The sequence below is a fragment of the Ovis aries genome, chromosome 3, assembly GCF_016772045.2.
Source record: "Ovis aries strain OAR_USU_Benz2616 breed Rambouillet chromosome 3, ARS-UI_Ramb_v3.0, whole genome shotgun sequence".
Classification (NCBI taxonomy): domain Eukaryota; kingdom Metazoa; phylum Chordata; class Mammalia; order Artiodactyla; family Bovidae; genus Ovis; species Ovis aries.
The window spans coordinates 83,635,597-83,654,927 of record NC_056056.1 but is presented as its reverse complement, the minus strand read 5'-3'; the positions used below and the strand labels follow the sequence as shown (position 1 = coordinate 83,654,927).

The following is a 19,331-nucleotide window of genomic DNA, read 5'->3' as shown; positions in this document are numbered from 1 at the left end:
GAGTGAGAGAAAGTGGGTTTGAACTCTAATCCTTTTCACATGCCTGATAAAAAGTACAGGGAAAAAAGGTAATCTTTCATTCCATTTTCTTTGCAAAAAAATGAGCTACTAACTTCTGTACAGGTTGTATTATCACAGTTAAAATACATTTTAATTATAATTTTCATAAATGAATATACCACTCTACAATAAATTCCTGAAGGTCTGATGCTCATAAGCATTATCTAAAATGTAAGTTGAATGCTGAGTAGATCTCTTGTTCTTCATTTAAAATTTTGAATTGAAATTTAAATGTGATTTAATATGTCTGTGAGACGGAACCCAGAATACAATACTAACTTTCATTTAAATAATTTTTAATTCACTTTATGATTTTTATGCAAATCATTTGTGCTGTATAACAGTGAAGACTGGGGGGGGGAGGATATACAAGTTTTGACACATTTATTGAAAAAGTAGGTATTATGAAAGAGAGAGAGGATTATGTAAAGAGAATGGAATACAGTCACAAAATAATCATTTAACCTCTGTTTCTCAAAAGTATCTAGCCAACAATTTAAAAATGTTAGTTTATAAAGGACAATCAAACTATTTCTTATATAGTTGGTATTCAGAAACATTGTTTCAAAAGCTTAGATTCCTCATTAATCAGATGAAGTGGACAATAAGCCACATATCCTGGAATGCGAAGTCAAGCGGGCCTTATGAAGCATCACTACGAACAAAACTACTGGAGGTGATGGAATTCCAGTTGAACGATTTCAAATCCTAAAAGATGATGCTGTTAAAGTGCTGTACTCAATATACCAGCAAATTTGGAAAACACAGAGGTGGCCACAGGACTGGAAAAGGTCAGTTTTCATTCCAATCCCAAAGAAAGGCAGTGACAAAGAAAGGCAATGCCAAACTGTGGCACAATTGCACTCATCTCACATGCTAGCAAAATAATGCTAAAAATTCACCAAGCCAGGCTTCAACAGTACATGAGCCGTGAACAGCCAGATGTTCAGGCTGAATTTAGAAACGGCAGAGGAAGCAGAGATCAAATTGCCAACATCTGTTTGAAATGTTGTTGCTCTCGAAAAAGCAAGAGAGTTCCAGAAAAACATCTACTTTTTCTTCATTGACTACACCAAAGCCTTTGACTGTGTGGATCACAACAAACTGTGAAAAATTCTAAAAGATAAGAGAATATCAGACCACCTGACCTGCTTCCTGAGAAATCTGTATGCAGGTCAAGAAGCAACAGTTAGAACTGGACATACAACAGCCTGGTTCCAAATTGGGAGAGGAATACGTCAAGGCTATATATTATCACCCTGCTTATTTAACTTATATGTAGAGTATATCATGTGAAATGCCAGGCTGGATGAAGCACAAGCTGGAATCAAGATTGCCAGGAGAAATATCAGTAACCTCAGATATGCAGATGACACCACGCTTTCGGCAGAAAGTGAAGAGGAACTAAAGAGCCTCTTGATGAAAGTGGAAGAGGAGAGTGAAAAAGTTGACTTCAAACTCAACATTCAAAAAACTAAGATCATGGCATCCAGCCCCATCACTTCATCACAAATAGATGGGGAAACAATGGAAGCAGTGAGAGACTGTTTTCTTTGGCTCCAAAATCACTGCAGATGGTGACTGCAGCCGTGAAATTAAAAGATGCTTGCTCCTTGGAAGAAAAGCTATGGCTAACTTAGAGACTATATTAAAAAGCAGAGATATTACTTTGCCAACAAAGATCCATCTTGTCAAAGCCATGTTTTTTCCAGTAGTCATGTATAGATGTTAGAGTTGGACTAAAAAGAAAGCTGAGTGCCGAATAATTGATGCTTTTGAACCATGGTGTTGGAGAAGACTCTTGAGAGTCCCTTGGACTGCAAGGAAATCAAACCAGTCAATCTAAAGGAAATCAACCCTGAATATTCATTGGAAGGACTGATATTGAACCTGAAGCTCCAATACTGTGGCCACCTGATGTGAAGAGCTGACTCATTGGAAAAGACCCTGATGCTGGGGAAGATTGAAGGTGGGAGGAAAAGTGGATGACAGAGGATGTGATGGTTGGATGGCATCACTGACTCGATGGACATGAGTTTGAGTAAGCTCTGGGAGTTGGTGATGGATTGAGAAGCCTGGTGTCCAGGTGTCCAAGGGGTCGTAGAGTAGGACATGACTGAGTGACTGAACTGAATCTAAGAAAAATAACGTGGCTTGCTCTCACTTCTTGTCAGACACTATATTGTATATTTTTCTTACGTTAATTTTTTTAGGCATTAGTATACTTGTTTCTATCCTTTAAAGGCCTAGAAACAGTTGTGGGACTGCAAAATACAGAGCCTAAGAATAGGCTTCAAATTCTTCCTTTTCTGTTTACTTGCTGTGTGACCTTGGGCATGTGACTTAACTTCACTCTTCTTTAGCAAAATGACTGCCAATCTTGTAGGGTAATTTTTAGAATTTATAAATTAATATACATGACTTCCTTAGAAGTGGGTTTGGAAAACAGTAGAGTTCAACACACCTCAAGACAATTATTAGGTCTTGCTCAGAATGACAATAAGAAGCATAGTTGGGATTTTATTGATTTGTCTGAATCTTGAACTCAGGCTTTTAACCAAAAAAAATTTTTTTTAAATTTCATAATATTTTATCTATATGGGTACAGCAGATCATGGCATCTGGTCCCATCACTTCATGGGAAATAGATGGGGAAACAGTGGGAACAGTGTCAGACTTTATCTTTTTTGTGCTCCAAAATCAGTGCAGATGGTGATTGAAGCCATGAAATTAAAAGACGCTTACCCCTTTGGAAGAAAAGTTATGACTAACCTAGATAGTATATTGAAAAGCAGAGACATTACTTTGCCAACAAAGGTCCGTCTAGTCAAGGCTATGGTTTTTCCAGTGGTCATGTATGGATGTGTGAAGAAGGCTGAGCGCCGAAGAATTGATGCTTTTGAACTGGGGTGTTGGAGAAGACTCTTGAGAGTCCCTTGGACTGCAAGGAGATCCAACCAGTCCATCCTAAAGGAGATCAGTCCTGGGTGTTCTTTGGAAGGAATGATGCTAAAGCTGAAACTCCAGTACTTTGGCCACCTCATGTGAAGAGTTGACTCATTGGAAAAGACTCTGATGCTGGGAGGGATTGGGGGCAGGAGGAGAAGAGGACGACAGAGGATGAGATGGCTGGATGGCATCACTGACTTGATGGACATGAGTCTGAGTGAACTCTGGGAGTTGGTGATGGACAGGGAGGCCTGGCGTGCTGCGATTCATGGGGTCGCAAAGAGTTGGACATGACTGAGTGACTGAACTGAACTGAACTGAATATCTAGTGAAAGCTTATTAAGTATGTAGGAACCTTTCAGTAGGTACTTTCTGTCAGAAAATATTACTTCAATCAAACTTCCAAGAAATCACCTTTCTGGGAAACAGCATTTTTTTTATCTTCAGCTGCTCTCTTAACTCCCCCCAACAAAATAAACTAGACTGATGACCATTTTTTTTTAAATGCAAAAAGAAACTGGTTCTCAGTGTTAGTTGCACATTAGAATTTCCTGGGATAGATTAAAAGAACAAGCTACCTTTGCCTGGACTCCCATGAGAATATTTAGTTCATCAAGTGTACAGTGGACATCTCCTCCTCTACTCCCCGCCCAGTGATTTTCATGAGTTGAGAACCATGGCTCATTTCATGGGAAGGTGTCAATGGAATGGAAAAGGCCATTTTTTCCTCAGCAGACTAAGTGCCATGGTAACTTGTCCCCTTATATTTCTTTGTTGTTGTTGTTCAGTTGCTAAGTAGTTTCCAACTCTTTGTGACCCCGTGAACTGCAGCACACCAGGCTCCTCTGTCCTTCACTATCTCCTGGAGTTTGCTCAAGCTCATGTCCATTGAGTCAGTGATGCCTTTCAACCATCTCATCCTCGGTCATCCCCTTCTCTTCCTGCCCTCAATCTTTCCCAGCATCAGGGTCTTTTCCTGTGAGTCGGCTCTTCACATCAGGTGGCCAAAACATTGGAACTTCAGCATCAGTCCTTCCAATGAATATTCAGGATTGATTTCCTTTAAGATTGACTGGTTTGATCTCCTTACTGTCCAAGGGACTCTCAGAGTCTTCTCCAACACCACAGTTCAAAAGCAGCCATGAAATTAAAAGGTGCTTGCTCCTTGGAAGAAAATGCTATGAAAAACCAAGACAGTGTATTAAACAGCAAAGACATCACTTTGCTGACAAAGGTCCGTATAGTCAAAGCTATGGTTTTTCCAGTAGTCATGTATGAATGTGATAGTTGGACCATAAAGAAGGCTGAGCGCCAAAGAACTGATACTTTTGAATTGATGCTTTTTATATCTTAAAGATACTTTAATAATTATCTGCCATGGAATGTCCAGGTTTAATCATTAGAGAAATTTTTATTTTATTTGAAGTTCCCAATAGATTCTCTTTTCCTTAAAGTAATCATTTTCATTTCCTTGAAACTTAATGGCTTTTCCTCTGGGTCACCATATTCCATGCCTCTGCAAAAGCAAATCTCTACTCTTACTTTCATACAAATTCTCCCCAAACATTTTAAGGGATATTGTTCACAGCAAAGCCCCTAAAAACATCTGTTTCTCCTGCTCTCTTTGTAGTAGCCAGGCTCAGGAGCTATCTGGTCTGGCCCTTCACAGACAGACACCTCAAATCTGTGCTCTATGCTTTCAGGACAAAATTCAACTTTTCTATCATTCTTGGCCTCTGTGAATTTGCTTCTACCTCAGCTAACTATAGCATAGAGCATTCAAGTCATATTTTTTTTCACATAAGACCACCAATACTTCCAATTCTCTTCTCAAAATATGACCTCAAGATTTTCTAACATGTACAGTCATCACCAAAAGCTTAAGAAGTCATAAGTCAAAAGGGCAAGTAGTTTATGGTCAATTTTTTTTTCATAGATGGCATACTATATATATAAAATAGCAGTAAGTAATTCTTTATTACTTCATAAAGTTGTTTACTAAAGAAAAACAAGAACAGACACTTCTCACGAGGGGTACACGCTTGAATCGCACTTGGCAATAAGCAAATGAGAAACAGTAGATGTCATATATGCATTGCATCCGATCACAAACACTAGTGACATAATTTAGAGTAACCTTTTATATATTGAAAATTGCCAAAACTCTTGCCGTGCTATTTCTTTCAGAAAGCCGGCTGGTATGAAGTGTTTAATTATTTTAACTCCATCCTTTTGAAGGCCTGTTCCACTTTAGCTGAAGTTATGACAGTTTAGTTAGCTCTGTTATTTTAAAAAAGAGAAGGCATAGTTTATTCTCTTTCCTTCTCTCTCTTGCCTGCAGATACAGAATATTAGTATTTTTAGCTAAAGTAAAATAGCTTTTTTAGAGATGTAGAAAGGGTTAGTTTGAATGTGTTGTTAATATAACATACTGTCAGTTTAAATAGACTAGACATCTAAATTTGATGAAAATTTAGAATGATAATTATTTTAGGAATGATAATGTATTCTTATAGAAATGAAACCTTGTTTTTTCTTTCCCTGCCACATTTTTTGGTCTTAGTGAACATACACAACATGAAGAAATCCACCACACAATTTAAGTCGCTTTGTCTATACCCTTTTCCCAGATATGTAATTTATCCAAAGACCGTCTCCTTGGTCAATATTACAAGCTGTTTTTATTATTTTCTTAACACTTGCTTATTAATCATTTTCCATATCATATATGTCATCAGAGAAGGAAAAATCACACTCAATTTTTCTTTCTTTTTCCTTCTCATATTCTATCTTAAGATTAAAAACATACTTAAATGAAGAGTTGGTTCAAATCTTCCATGAAACATAGACACAATATTCTCAATGAGGGAAATTTTGAATTTAAATTCCATTTTCTTGTGTAAAAATGCTTTTAATTCAATCTTGAAAACACACAGACACTTTATAGTTATGAGCTGCAATTCCGCCCCCCCCTTTTGTGTTTTGCAGAAGTTCATAGATTTTGCTAACAATTTTAAAAGAAATGCTTAATGATCTAATGATTACCATTTGGTAATTAGCTGGAGTAGCATTTCAACATGCATCTGATAAGCCTTGACTCGTTTAACCAGCATCCTGGAAACTAAAGTCATAGTGATTCTGACACTGTTCTTGTCTTCATATTCTTGCTTTTACTTTGGACCCCAAAACATCTTGCTTTTGTGATTCTGCCACAATCTATCATCCCCTGAACATCACTGATGGCAAAATTATCATCACATAGCTTTGCCCTCAAGCTCCTTAGTTTTCAGTCATTATCAACAGAGAGAAACGTTGAAGGTACTGAGAAGAGTCTAGTGCTTACAGCTGGTTGCAGCAATCTCAACTTGCGCAAGACCCCATGTTTGTGAAAACAACCCAAGAATCTCTGAACGGGATGTAATCAACCTCCCATCTACTGAGAAACACTGCAAAAATGACTTCAGCTGCCAAAAATAATAATGTCGTTTACAAGCAGCTCTTCCTAGGTCTAAGGAAGAACTAGCCACACATGTGAGTTTATGCTGGATTCCGACGAGCAAGAAGAGGGCAAAGCTTACCTCCCTCCCCTAAAATACACAGTATTGGAACCCACAGGAAGCTGGGGCCCGTTTCCAAGGTGCTGGCAATATCGAGGGAGATTCGTATCCACAGAAATCTAAACAGTAAGTGACCCCAGAGAAAAGAATTCTATTTGGGAGCAGTTCTTTGCTGCCACTTTCCCTCTGTAACCAAGCTGCCCTGTCTTGTGAAGGCAGAGCTGTTAAATACCTCTTAGTCACCAGCCCCAAACCAAATCTTTCTTTTTTTTCAAAATATTATTTGGCAGCTTCATTTAAGGGACCTCAAGAGCTTGGGAGGGAATATTCACAAACGACCCTTTAGAAACGTTTCATCACAAAAGCCCTGCACCTACCTCTGGTTGAGCCTGGCCGATCAGTCCGCATGGGCTGGATGTGAAAAAAGACCCGGGGTGATGGCTTCTCCAAATTTACCAGAAAGAAAGAACCTGGGATGCTTGTCGTTTAAGTGTCTCTAAACATGGTTTGCATAGCTGGATCTCTGCTTATCTGTGCCTTTCGGCTCTCGCTTCCATACATGGATCTGTTCCCAACAGTAACTCCAAGCTGTCGAAAAGAAGCTATCTGGCAGCTCTCCGTTTCATCCAACACATGGATGATAAAAATACACATATAGAGATCCTTCCAGCCAGGCCCATTTCCCACCCTGCCATCCTGCCACTATGCCTTTTCACAAACACACATTCAGATTGGCATTTTTACTCTCTAGATGGTTAGAGAACAACCAATTTTTAACCTGATTCCCACATAGAGTTTTCAGGATGTGGGTTTCCTGAGCTTTGTGAAAAGAGAGATGTGATTACAGTTCCTTACCAGGGTTTTCATCCTTAAAGATTTCAGTGATAAGATACAGGTATGAGACCCAAAAAATATTAGGAAATGAATGGATGTCTGAATAATGGATAACATTGTTCAGGGATGAATAAATACGTAAGGTATTTCTTTAACCAGGGATAGTTGTTAATACTCTGGATAGTTTGTCTTAAAGAGACAGTCCCCAGCCTTTCTGGCACCAGGAACCAGTTTCATGGAAGACAATTTTTCCATGGACTGGGGTTGGGGGGGGGTGGTGGGGATTGTGGGGAGGAATGATTTCAGTATGATTCATGTGCATTACATTTATTGTGCAGTTTATTTTTTATTATTATTACATCAGCTCCAGCTCAGATCATCAGGCATTAGATCCTAGAGGTTGAGGACCCCTGTCCTTAAGGATAAGGTAGCAGCAGGAGGTCAAAGTAATCAAAATCTCTAATAAGAGGAGGAAAGGCCAGGTTCTTATTGGAATTGCTTCTCACTTAGGATAATTGAGGCAGTTCCACAGAAGCGACCATCTAGCATATGGTTTGAGATTCAGGAAACATTATTTTCTTTAATGTTAAAGAATATAAACCTGAATAGAATACTAATTACTACATTCGTTAACTTCAGTGGCACTTTAAATGATACATACCTGTGACTTACATTTTAAGTGGTGGGGGAGGGCAAGGGGGACAAATCCTGCTCTGTGTGGTAGACAGGTGATGCATACTCTCTTAGGATGCCCAGTTCTTTTGAAATCTAGCTTTTCAGGTATTTAAGCTTATCTGCCTCTCTCTTTTCTCAATTTGTTGTTACTTATAATAAGAGGTCAAAATATGGAGAGAGAAAACACCTTTCAAATAACATTTTCCCACTGGTTAACTTTTTCAAAATCACGTTAAAACTCCTTAGAGTCTCTCATTAGAAAAAAGAAATTTGAGACACACAGGCATAATTCATTTTAGTATATTGAAATGAGTTTGCTTAAAATATTCCAGAGGAAAAAGGGAGGGACAGACAAAACATGACTAACAAAATGATCATATTTGCAGATAGCCTATAGGTACATCTGTCAACCTGTGACTGGAATTCATTATCTTCTTCTCTATCTCATGTAGGTTTTAATATTTCTATAGAAGAAAAAAAGAGAAGGATACCTAACTGATATATTTATGGCAAGTTAGAGCATTCTTAGGTTTTAGTAATCTCTGTGTAATAACACTAAGGTCAGAACAATAAGAGGCAAAGTTGTTTTTTGTTCAAAATATCCTGAAATTTCAACCTCTCTCTCCCTCCCTACCAGCAATTACATATGTATAAATAAATATATGCATATAAATATTACATATACAAATTTCATATATTTATATACAAGATTTTCTTTATATGTTTATATAATAAATTACATAGATCTTCATAACAATCAATTACCTAGTATCTATATAATAATATATATTCTATATAATAATAATACATAATGAAAATTAAGATTGATATTTAACAAGCTGACCAATGATGGGGATGGTAAAAGATGACTTTTACCAGGAGTTATTCAGCACCCTCCCTTCCCTTGCCTTTTTCTACTGTAGAAATTCAAAAGCAAAGCTCTTCTTTTCTCATCCATTGCTGCTAAGGATGACCATGTAACACTGTTTTGGCCAAGCAGGGGTAAATAGGAGTCCCTTGGTAAGACTTCAGAAAAGGTTTTTTTTCAATCTGTTAAAAAGGGACAGGTTCACTATTTGCAGGGCAGAAGTAGGGACACAGACACAGAGAACAGACTTGTGCACACAGGAGGGGAGAGGGTGGCATGAATTGAGAGTGTAATGTAGAAACATATACATCACCATATGTGAAATAGATAGCCTGTGGGAATTTGCTGTACGACACAGGAAGCTCAAATGGGTGCTCTGTGACAACCTAGACGAGTGGGATTGGGTGGGTGGTGGGGCGGAGTTTCAAGAAGGAAGGGGACATATGTCTGCCTATGGCTGACTCATGATGATGTGTGGTAGAAACCAACGTTATATTGTGTCCTCCAATTAAAAAATGAAAAGGGACAGGTTCAGCTTTTACCCATCTTGTCCTTTTGCTCCTTCCACTTTGTTCCTTCTGAGACAGCAGATTCAAGGCCTGAAGTTGCATCTGCCAGTTGGTGACCAGGAGGGGACAAGCAGAGGGACAAAGGCCTGGAAAGCAAGGAAAGTGAACCAGACAGACGAAAGAATGTCAGTTCTTGCCAGCAATCTTGAGTCGCTGTAGCAATCTCAAGCTGTCCACCTCTTATCAGTGGAGAAAAATAAAACCGTAATGGATACAAGATGGGTTCTAGACGATCAACTCAGGATTCAGATGAAAAGACAATGCTTTGGTCCTAGGTCTGTTACTTACTAACTGTGTAACATTGGTCATATCACAAAGCTCTGATTCTTCCTCTGTTAGTTACTCAAGAAAACTCTTGACCTAGAATTAGAAACTAGAAACTCTAGAAACTCTCACTCTAGAATTACCCTATGAATTAATGTGTTTGGCATTGTTTAGTTAATATGCAGAGCAGTTACTACATTAGGACCCACAACGACTATGTATACCAGGGCCTGGGAGATCGCTCTATTCAAAGAACTCACAGACACTTTGATAGGCTTAACTTAAGACCTCTTGGAATTTTTAGCAACATCCAAGGTATGAGAAGCTTGTGTATTCCAAACTGCATTTGCCCATTTTGGGTTGGCCAAACTGAGTTGGCATGTTCTTGATGAAGTTTGCTGTGGAAGTGGGCCAACTTCCTGCTTAGCTTGGGTAATCAGTACTCTTGGCTGGGGAGATTTTCCTCAACTCTGGAGGATGCCTTGGGGTATGTGTATAAGGAAAAATTCTCTTGTTAAGGATTTTCAAGTCCTATTATACTTTCAGAGAAAGAGGTCAAACTGGTCTTTATTTTGTAGTAAGTTTTGAAATTAGGAGTGAGTTCTCCTACTTTCTTCTTTTTTTTCATAATTATTTTGACTATTATGGGTTTCTTTACCATCTGAGCCACCGGGGAAGCCCTATTATGGGTTTCTTTAAATTCAATATGAATTTCAGAATCAGACTGTCAGTTTTTATAATATAGTCAACTGAATTTCTAGTAGAAATTGTATTAAATCTGTGAAGTGAAGTGAAGTCGCTCAGTCGTGTCTGACTCTTTGCAACCCCGTGGACTGTAGCCCACCAGGCTCGTCCGTCCATGGGATTCTCCAGGCAAGAATACTGGAGTGGGTGCCATTTCCTTCTCCAGGGGATCTTCCCAACCCAGGGATCAAACCCAGGTCTCCTACATTGAAGGCAGACGCTTTAACCTCTGAACCACCAGGGAGTACTACCATCTTAACAGTATTCAATCTTCTGATCCATAAACATGGGTGACTTTCATTTATTTAGATCTTTGTTAATTTTCTAACAATGTTTTTTAGTTTTCAGAGTATGTTTTACACTTTTTGGATAAATTTATTTCTAAATATTTTGTTCTGCTGCTGCTATTGTGAAAGGAATTGTCTTCTTACTTTCACTGGAAATGAAGCCACCTGGACATTTGTTTTCTTTACAGGTAGTTCTTTTTGAAAACTAATCTGATCTCTACACTTGCTATAATTTCACTCAGATTATCTATTTTTTAAAATTAGTTTAGTTTCTTAAATGAATCTTTTGAGGAATTAGTCATTCCATCTAAGTTATCAATTCATTGGCATACAATCATTTATAATAGTCCTTTCAATCATTTTTATACCTGTAAGATCAGTAATAATGTCCCCTCTAAATGTCTTGAGTCTCTTTTCTTCTTGGTCAAGCTAGCTGAATGTTTGCCAATTTATCCTTTTAATTATTATATCTCTCTGATGAATTGGCTCCTTCTCATTATAAATGGAAGTGTTGTAGCATGTTTGCCTCAGATTTATGGCTTAAGTTTGGGTGGATGACGGCACTATTTAAAGCCAAATTCTTAACTTGCCATTCCCCGCTCAGCATTTTTCAATACTTACCCAAACCTTTCAGGATAAAATATAAATTTCTTAGTTTTTGAAAATGTTCTGAGAGTTACTTATTCACATCTTAATTACTTCTCTGGTCACTCACCATCAGAGTTTCTCTCATTTCATTATAAATGACTTGGTGTACATGTGCATCCTGGCCAGTTGCAAAAACTTGGTTTTCCTCGTATGCTATTTTCCTGCATGTCTTTTGCCTAAATTATCATTCACTCTCTCTTTATTTAGCTAGCTCCTTGAATTTCAAAGCTCAGATCAACTGTTCTCTCCTCTGGGGAGATTCTTCCTCTATTGTTTAGGTTTTTGAAGCATATTGGGCATACTTTGTACAGCCCTGACATTCCACTCAATAACTGTAGGGTAATTATTATTTTGTTGGTTAGCTTTTCCGGAGAAGGCAATGGCACCCCACTCCAGTACTCTTGCCTGGAAGATCCCATGGATGGAGGAGCCTGGTAGGCTGCAGTCCATAGGGTTGCTAAGAGTCGGATACGACTGAGCGACTTCCCTTTGACTTTTCACTTTCATGCATTGGAGAAGGAAATGGCAACCCACTCCAGTGTTCTTGCCTGGAGAATCCCAGGGACGGGGGAGCCTGGTGGGCTGCCATCTATGGGGTCACACAGAGTTGGACATGACTGAAGTGACTTAGCAGTAGCAGCTTTTCAGTTAGGCTTTAAGTTTTATATAGTCAGACAATAGATTTCATTTTTACTTGCATCATAAAAACTTATCATACAATAGGTGTTCAATACAATATATAACTGAATAAGGGACTAAATGGACAGATGAATAAATTATTTTCAATTCAAAGAATAAAGAAAGATTTCATGGAATAATTGCCTGGCTTTGAATTATACTCCTCGCTCTTTTTAAAAATTTTATTTATTTGTTTTTGGCTGTGCTGGGTCTTTTTTCCTGAATGGGCTTTTCTTTAGTTGTGGCAAGTGGGGGCTACTGTCCAGTTGTGGTGCAAGAGCTGCCCATTGCAGTGGCTTCTCTTATTGTGGAACATGGACTCAAGGGTGTGTGGGCTTCAGTAGTTGTCATTCATGGGCTCAATAGTTGTGGATCCCAGGCTCTAGGGAACAGGCTCAATGTAGTATGTGGGCTTAGTTGCACGTGGGCATGTGGCATTTTCCCAGACCAAGGATCGAACATGTGGATTTTTTACTACTGAGCCACAAGGGAAACCCTATACTCCTCACTCTTAAGCAGGGATAGGACTGAGACAAGCATAAATCACATACCAAGTACATGTGTCCTGAGACCCTGAGTGAATAATGGTAAGAAGGCAGGGGTTTCAGGCAGACAAAAGTGTTGGAGTAATAGCTGAGAAGCAACATGGTATAGAATATGTTTGGCTAGTTGTGAGGGGTCCACTTTGGCTGATTCTTGGGGTGATTGTAGGGGATAGTGGAATCCCAAACCCCTTAAGTAAGTGGCAAGCTTGTCAGCATTTTGATTTTGAATGGGTTAATTGGAGGAGTTATGGCATTGTTGAAATTGCTGAGATTGGAGCTAACATATACACACTATATTTAAAACAGAGAGCCAACAAGGACCCATTGTATAGCACAGGGAACTATATTCAATTGTCTGTGATAAGCAATATGAGAAAAAAATTTGAAAAAGAAAGAGTATTGCATATGGATAGGCTTCCCAGGTGGCATGAATGGTAAAGAACTCACCTGCCAATGCAGGTAGATGTAAGAGGCGTGGGTTCGATCCCTGGGTCAGGAAGATACCCTGGAGGAGGGCATCGTCACCCACTCTGTTATTCTTGCCTGGAGAGTCTCATGGTCAGAGGAGACTAGAGGGCTATAGTCTCTGGGGTCACAAAGAGTCAGACATGATTGAAGCAACTTAGAACATGCATAACGGAGTCACTTTGCAGTACACCTGAAGCTAACCCAATACTGTAAGTCAGAATGAAGTGCTGGGGCTTCAGCTGGTTTGAAAATTGATCTGCTATGCTAATATGATTTCTGGCTTATTTAAATTCTGCCTAGAGCATTGGAAAGCAGAATCATTGTACTTAACATAATAGATTGCATCTAAGAGGTCTCTTAAATAATTCTATAATATAATAATTCTAGCCCTATACAACAGGCATATTAAATTTACTTGCTGAATTTATTGTTAAAATATTTGATTATTTGTGTTATACATCCTTGTATTTCAGATTATGTGATTTGGTGATTTGAAACTTGACTCTAACTGAGCTAGCAGTATCCAAGAAGATGATCTTGGGTAAATCCATTTCATTTTGCTCTCTTTGCAGGGTTTGATTTTCCTATTCTGTGCCATTTGCAAACGACAGGCCCTCTTGCCTCCACTTCTTTCCAAACTCATGTCCCATGATTTATAAGAAACATTTTGTTATTACCTGCCAGGTTATTGTTCAAGGTTCTACTTGTTTTAGGTCAGTCACTAAGTCGTGTCCAACTCTTTGTGACCCCATGAACTGCAGCATGCCAGCCTTCCCTGTCCCTTCACTATCTTCCAGAGTTTGCCCAAACTCATCTCCATTGAGTCAGTGATGTCATCCAGCCATCTCGTCTTCTGCCACCTCCTCCTCTTGCTTCAATATTTCCCAGCATCAGGGTCTTTTCCAATGAGTTGGCACTTCCCGATAGGTAGCCAAAATATTAGAGCTTCATCAACAGCTTTTCCAACAGATATTCAGGGTTGATTTCCTTTAGGATTGACTGGTTTAATTTCCTTGCTGTCAAGGTCTGTCTAGAGTCTTCTCCAGCACCACAGTTCGAAAGCATCAATTCTTTGGCATTCAGCCTTCTTTATGGTCCAACTCTCACATCCATTCATGACTACTGGAAAAACCACAGCTTTGACTATATGGACCTTTGTTGGCAAAGTGATGTCTCTTCTTTTTAATACACTGTCTAGGTTTGTTATAGCTATTCTCCCAAGGAGTAAGCGTCTCTTAATTTCATGGCTGCAGTCACTGTCCCCATTGATTTTGGAGCCCAAGAAAATGAAATCTATCAGTTTCCACTTTTTCCTCATCTATTTGCCATGAAGGGATAGGATCAGATGCCATGATCTTCGTTTTTTTGAATGTTCAGTTTTAAGCCAGCTTTTTCGCTCTCCTCTTTCACTTTCATCAAGAGGCTTTTTAGCTCCTCTTCACTTTCTGCCATAAGGGTGGTGTCATCTGCATATCTGAGGTTATTGATATTTCTCCCGGCAATCTTGATTCCAGCCTGTGCTTCCTCCAGCCCAGTGTTTCTCATGATGTACTCTGCATATAAGTTAAATAAACAGAGTGATAACATACAGTCTTGACGTACTCCTTTCCCAATTTTGAACCAGTCTGTTGTTTTATGTCCAGTTCTAACTGTTGCTTCTTGACCTGCATACAGGTTTCTCAGGAGGCTTGTAAGGTGGTTTGGTATTCCCATCTCTTTAAGAATATTCTACAGTTTGTTGTGATCAACACAGTCAAAGGTTTTAAAGTAGTCAATAAAGCACAAGCAGATGGTTTTTTGGAAGTCCTTTGCTTTTTCTATGATCTAATGGATGTTGGCAATTAATCTCTGATTCCTCTGCCTTTTCTAAGTCCAGCTTATATATCTGGAAGTTCTCAGTTCACGTACTGCTGAAGCCTAGCTTGAAGGATTTTGAGCACGATTTTACTAGCATGTGAAATGTGTGCAATTGTACTTTAATTTGAACATTCTTTAGCATTGCCTTTCTTAGGGATTGGAATGAAAACTGACCTTTTTCAGTCCTATGGCCACTGCTGAGTTTTCCAAATGTGCTGGCATATTGAATCCAGCCCTTTAACAGCATAATATTTTAGGATTTGATATAGCTCAGTTGGAATTCCATCTCCTCTAGCTTTGTTTATAGTAGTGCTTCCCTTGGCCCACTTGACTTCACACTGCAAGATGTCTGGCTCTAGGTGAGTGACATACCATCGTGGTTATCTAGGTCATTAAGAGATTTTTTGTACAGTTCTGAAGCTTGGGCGGCTGCCACCGGTGCACTAAGCATGGGCGGCTGCAACCGGTGCACTAAGCGCAGCGGAGAGGAGCTTACCCCATGTCTGAGGTCAGGGGCAGAAGCCAGGAGGACCCCATGCATGAAGGGCAGCAGCCAAAAGGAGCTATCCAAGTCTGAGGTAAGGGGCGGCAGCCGGGAGGAGCAACCCCACATCAAAGGAGCAGTGGCTTCGCAGGTGCAGGAGGGCCTAGAGGAGCTATCCCATGTTGAAGGTCAGGAAAGGTGGCGGTGAGGAGATACCCCTCGTCCAAGGTAAGGAATAGCGGCTGCACTTTGCTGGAGCAGCCGTGAAGAGATACCCCACGCCCAAGATAAGAGAAACCCAAGTAAGATGGTAGGTGTTGCAAGAGGGCATCAGAGGGCAGACACACTGAAACCATACTCACAGGAAAACCACAGCCTTGTCTAACTCAATGAAACTAAGCCATGCCTGTGGGGCAACCCAAGACAGGTGGGTCATGGTGGAGAGGTCTGATAGAACATGGTCCACTGGAGAAGGGAATGGCAAACCACTTCAGTATTCTTGCCTTGAGAACCCCATGAACAGTATGAAAAGGCAAAATGATAGGATACTGAGAGAGGAACTCCTCAGGTCAGTAGGTGCCCAATATGCTACTGGAGATCAGTGGAGAAATAACTCCAGAAAGAATGAAGGGATGGAGCCAAAGTAAAAACAATACCCAGCTGTGGATGTGACTGGTGATAGAAGCAAGGTCTGATGCTGTAAAGAGCAATATTGCATAGGAACCTGGAATGTCAGGTCCATGAATCAAGGCAAATTGGAAGTGGTCAAACAGGAGATGGCAAGAGTGAACATTGACATTCTAGGAATCAGCGAACTAAAATGGACTGGAATGGGTGAGTTTAACTCAGATGACCATTATATCTACTACTGCGGGCAGGAATCCCTCAGAAGAAATGGAGTAGCCATCATGGTCATCAAAAGAGTCTGAAATGCAGTACTTGGATGCAATCTCAAAAACGGCAGAATGATCTCTGTTCATTTCCAAGGCAAACCATTCAATATCACATTAATCCAAGCCTATGTCCCAACCAGTAATGCTGAAGAAGCTGAAGTTGAATGGTTCTATGAAGAGCTACAAGACCTTTTAGAACTAACACCCAAAAAGATGTCCTTTTCATTCTAGGGGACTGGAATGCAAAAGTAGGAAGTCAAGAAACACCTGGAGTACCAGGCAAATTTGGCCTTGGAGTGCAGAATGAAGCAGGGCAAAGACTAATAGAGTTTTGCCAAGAAAATGCAGTGGTCATAGCAAACACCCACTTCCAACAACACAAGAGAAGACTCTACACATGGACATCACCAGATGGTCAATACAGAAATCAGATTGATTATGTTCTTTGCAGCCAAAGATGGAGAAGCTCTATACAGTCAACAAAAACAAGACCAGGAGCTGACTGTGGCTCAGATCATGAACTCCTTATTACCAAATTCAGACTGAAATTGAAGAAAGCAGGGAAAACCGCTAGACCAGTCAAATCTCTTATGATTATACAGTGGAAGTGAGAAATAGATTTAAGGGCCTAGATCTGATAGATAGAGTGCCTGATGAACTATGGAATGAGGTTCGTGACACTGTACAGGAGACAGGGATCAAGACCATCAACATGGAAAGAAATGCAAAAAAGCAAAATGGCTGTCTGAAGAGGCCTTACAAATAGTTGTGAAAAGAAGAGAAGTGAAAAGCCAACGAGAAAAGGAAAGATACAAGCATCTGAATGCAGAGTTCCAAAGAATAGCAAGAAGAGATAAGAAAGCCTTCTTCAGTGATCAATGCAAAGAAATAGAGGAAAACAACAGAATGGGAAAGACTAGAGATCTCTTTAAGAAAATTAGAGATACCAAGGGAACATTTCATGCAAAGATGGGCTCGATAAAGGACAGAAATGGTATGGGCCTAACAGAAGCAGAAGATATTAAGAAGAGGTGGCAAGAATACACAGAAGAACTATATAAAAAAGATCTTCACGACCCAGATAATCACCATGGTGTGATCACTCATCTAGAGCCAGACATCCTGGAATGTGAAGTCAAGCGGGCCTTAGAAAGCATCATTACAAACAAAGCTAGTGGAGGTGATGGAATTCCAGTTGAGCTATTTCAAATCCCAAAAGATGATGCTGTGAAAGTGCTGCACTCAATATGCCAGCAAATTGGGAAAACTCAGCAGTGGCCGCAGGACTGGAAAAGGTCAGTTTTCATTCCAATCCTAAAGAAAAGCAATGCCAAAGAATGCTCAAACTACCACACAATTGCACTCATCTCACATGCTAGTAAAGTAATGCTCAAAATTCTCCAAGCCAGGCTTCAGCAATACGTGAACCGTGAACTTCCTGATGTTCAAGCTGGTTTTAGAAAAGGCAGAGGAACCAGAGATCAAATTGCCAACATCTGCTGGATCATGGAAAAAGCAAGAGAGTTCCAGTAAAACATCTATTTATGCTTTCTTGACTATGCCAAAGCCTTTGACTGTGTGGATCACAATAAACTGTGGAAAATTCTGAGAGAGATGGGAATACCAGACCACTGGACCTACCTCTTGAGAAACCTACATGCAGGTCAGGAAGCAACAGTTAGATCTGGATATGGAACAATAGACTGGTTCCAAATAGGAAAAGGAGTACATCAAGGCTGTATATTGTCACCCTGCTTATTTAACTTAAATGCAGAGTACATCATGAGAAACCCTGGACTGGAAGAAACACAAGCTGGAATCAAGAAGGTGGGGAGAAATATCACTAACCTCAGATATGCAGATGACACCACCCTTATGGCAGAAAGTGAAGAGGAGCTAAAAAGCCTCTTGATGAAAGTGAAAGAGGAGAGTAAAAAGTTGGGTTAAAGCTCAACATTCAGAAAAAGAAGATCATGGCATCCGGTCCTATCACTTCATGAGAAATAGATGGGAAAAGTGGAAACAGTGTCAGACTTTTATTTTTCTGGGCTCCAAAATCACTGCAGATGGTTTCTGCAGCCATGAAATTAACAGACGCTTACTCTTTGGAAGAAAAGTTATGATCAACCTAGATAGCATATTCAAAAGCAGAGACATTACTTTGACAAGGTCTGTCTAGTCAAGGCTATGGTTTTTCCTGTGGTCATGTATAGATGGATGTGAGAGTTGGACTGTGAAGAAGGCTGAGTACTGAAGAATTGATGCTTTTGAACTGCGGTGTTGGAGAAGACTCTTGAGAATCCCTTGGACTGCAAGGATATCCAACCAATCCATTCTGAAGGAGATCAGCCCTGGGATTTTTTTGGAAGGAATGATGCTAAAGCTGAAATTCCAGTACTTTGGCCACCTCATGCGAAGAGGTTACTCATTGGAAAAGACTCTGATGCTGGGAGGGATTGAGGGCAGGAGGAGAAGGGGACGACCGAGGATGAGATGGCTGGATGGCATCACTGACTCAATGGACGTGAGTCTGGGTGAACTCTGGGAGTTGGTGATGGACAGGGAGGCCTGGAGTGCTGCGATTCATGGGGTCGCAAAGAGTCAGACAGGACTGAGCGACTGAACTGAACTGAACTGTGTGTTCTTGCCACCTTTTCTTAATCTCATTCATTTCTGTTAGGTGCTTGCCATTTTTGTTCTTTATTGTACCTATCTTTGCATGAAATATTCCCTTAATAACTCCAATTTTCTTAAAGAGATGTCTATTTTTTCTAATTATATCATTTTTTCTATGTCTTTGCATCATTCACTTTAGTAGGAAGTCAAGAAATACCTGGAATAACTGGCAAGTATGGCCCTGGAATACAAAATAAAGTAGGGTAAAGGCTAACAGAGTTTGCCAAGAGAACACACTGATCATAGCAAATACCCTCTTCCAATAACATAAGAGA

The 19,331-nt window shown here is 39.8% G+C and overlaps 1 protein-coding gene across 3 annotated transcripts in view; it reads right to left on the bottom strand.

Moving 5' to 3' along the window:
• SLC8A1 (solute carrier family 8 member A1) overlaps window positions 1–6,997 on the bottom strand; it is a 458,773-nt gene extending 451,776 nt beyond the window's left edge. For all 3 annotated transcript variants that reach the window (XM_012173106.4, XM_012173120.4, XM_060412238.1), the window contains exon 1: window positions 6,944–6,997. The gene's annotated coding sequence lies outside the window, so the exon portion shown is untranslated. The remainder of the gene's footprint in view (window positions 1–6,943) is intronic.
• Between the last annotated feature and the right edge of the window lie 12,334 nt (window positions 6,998–19,331).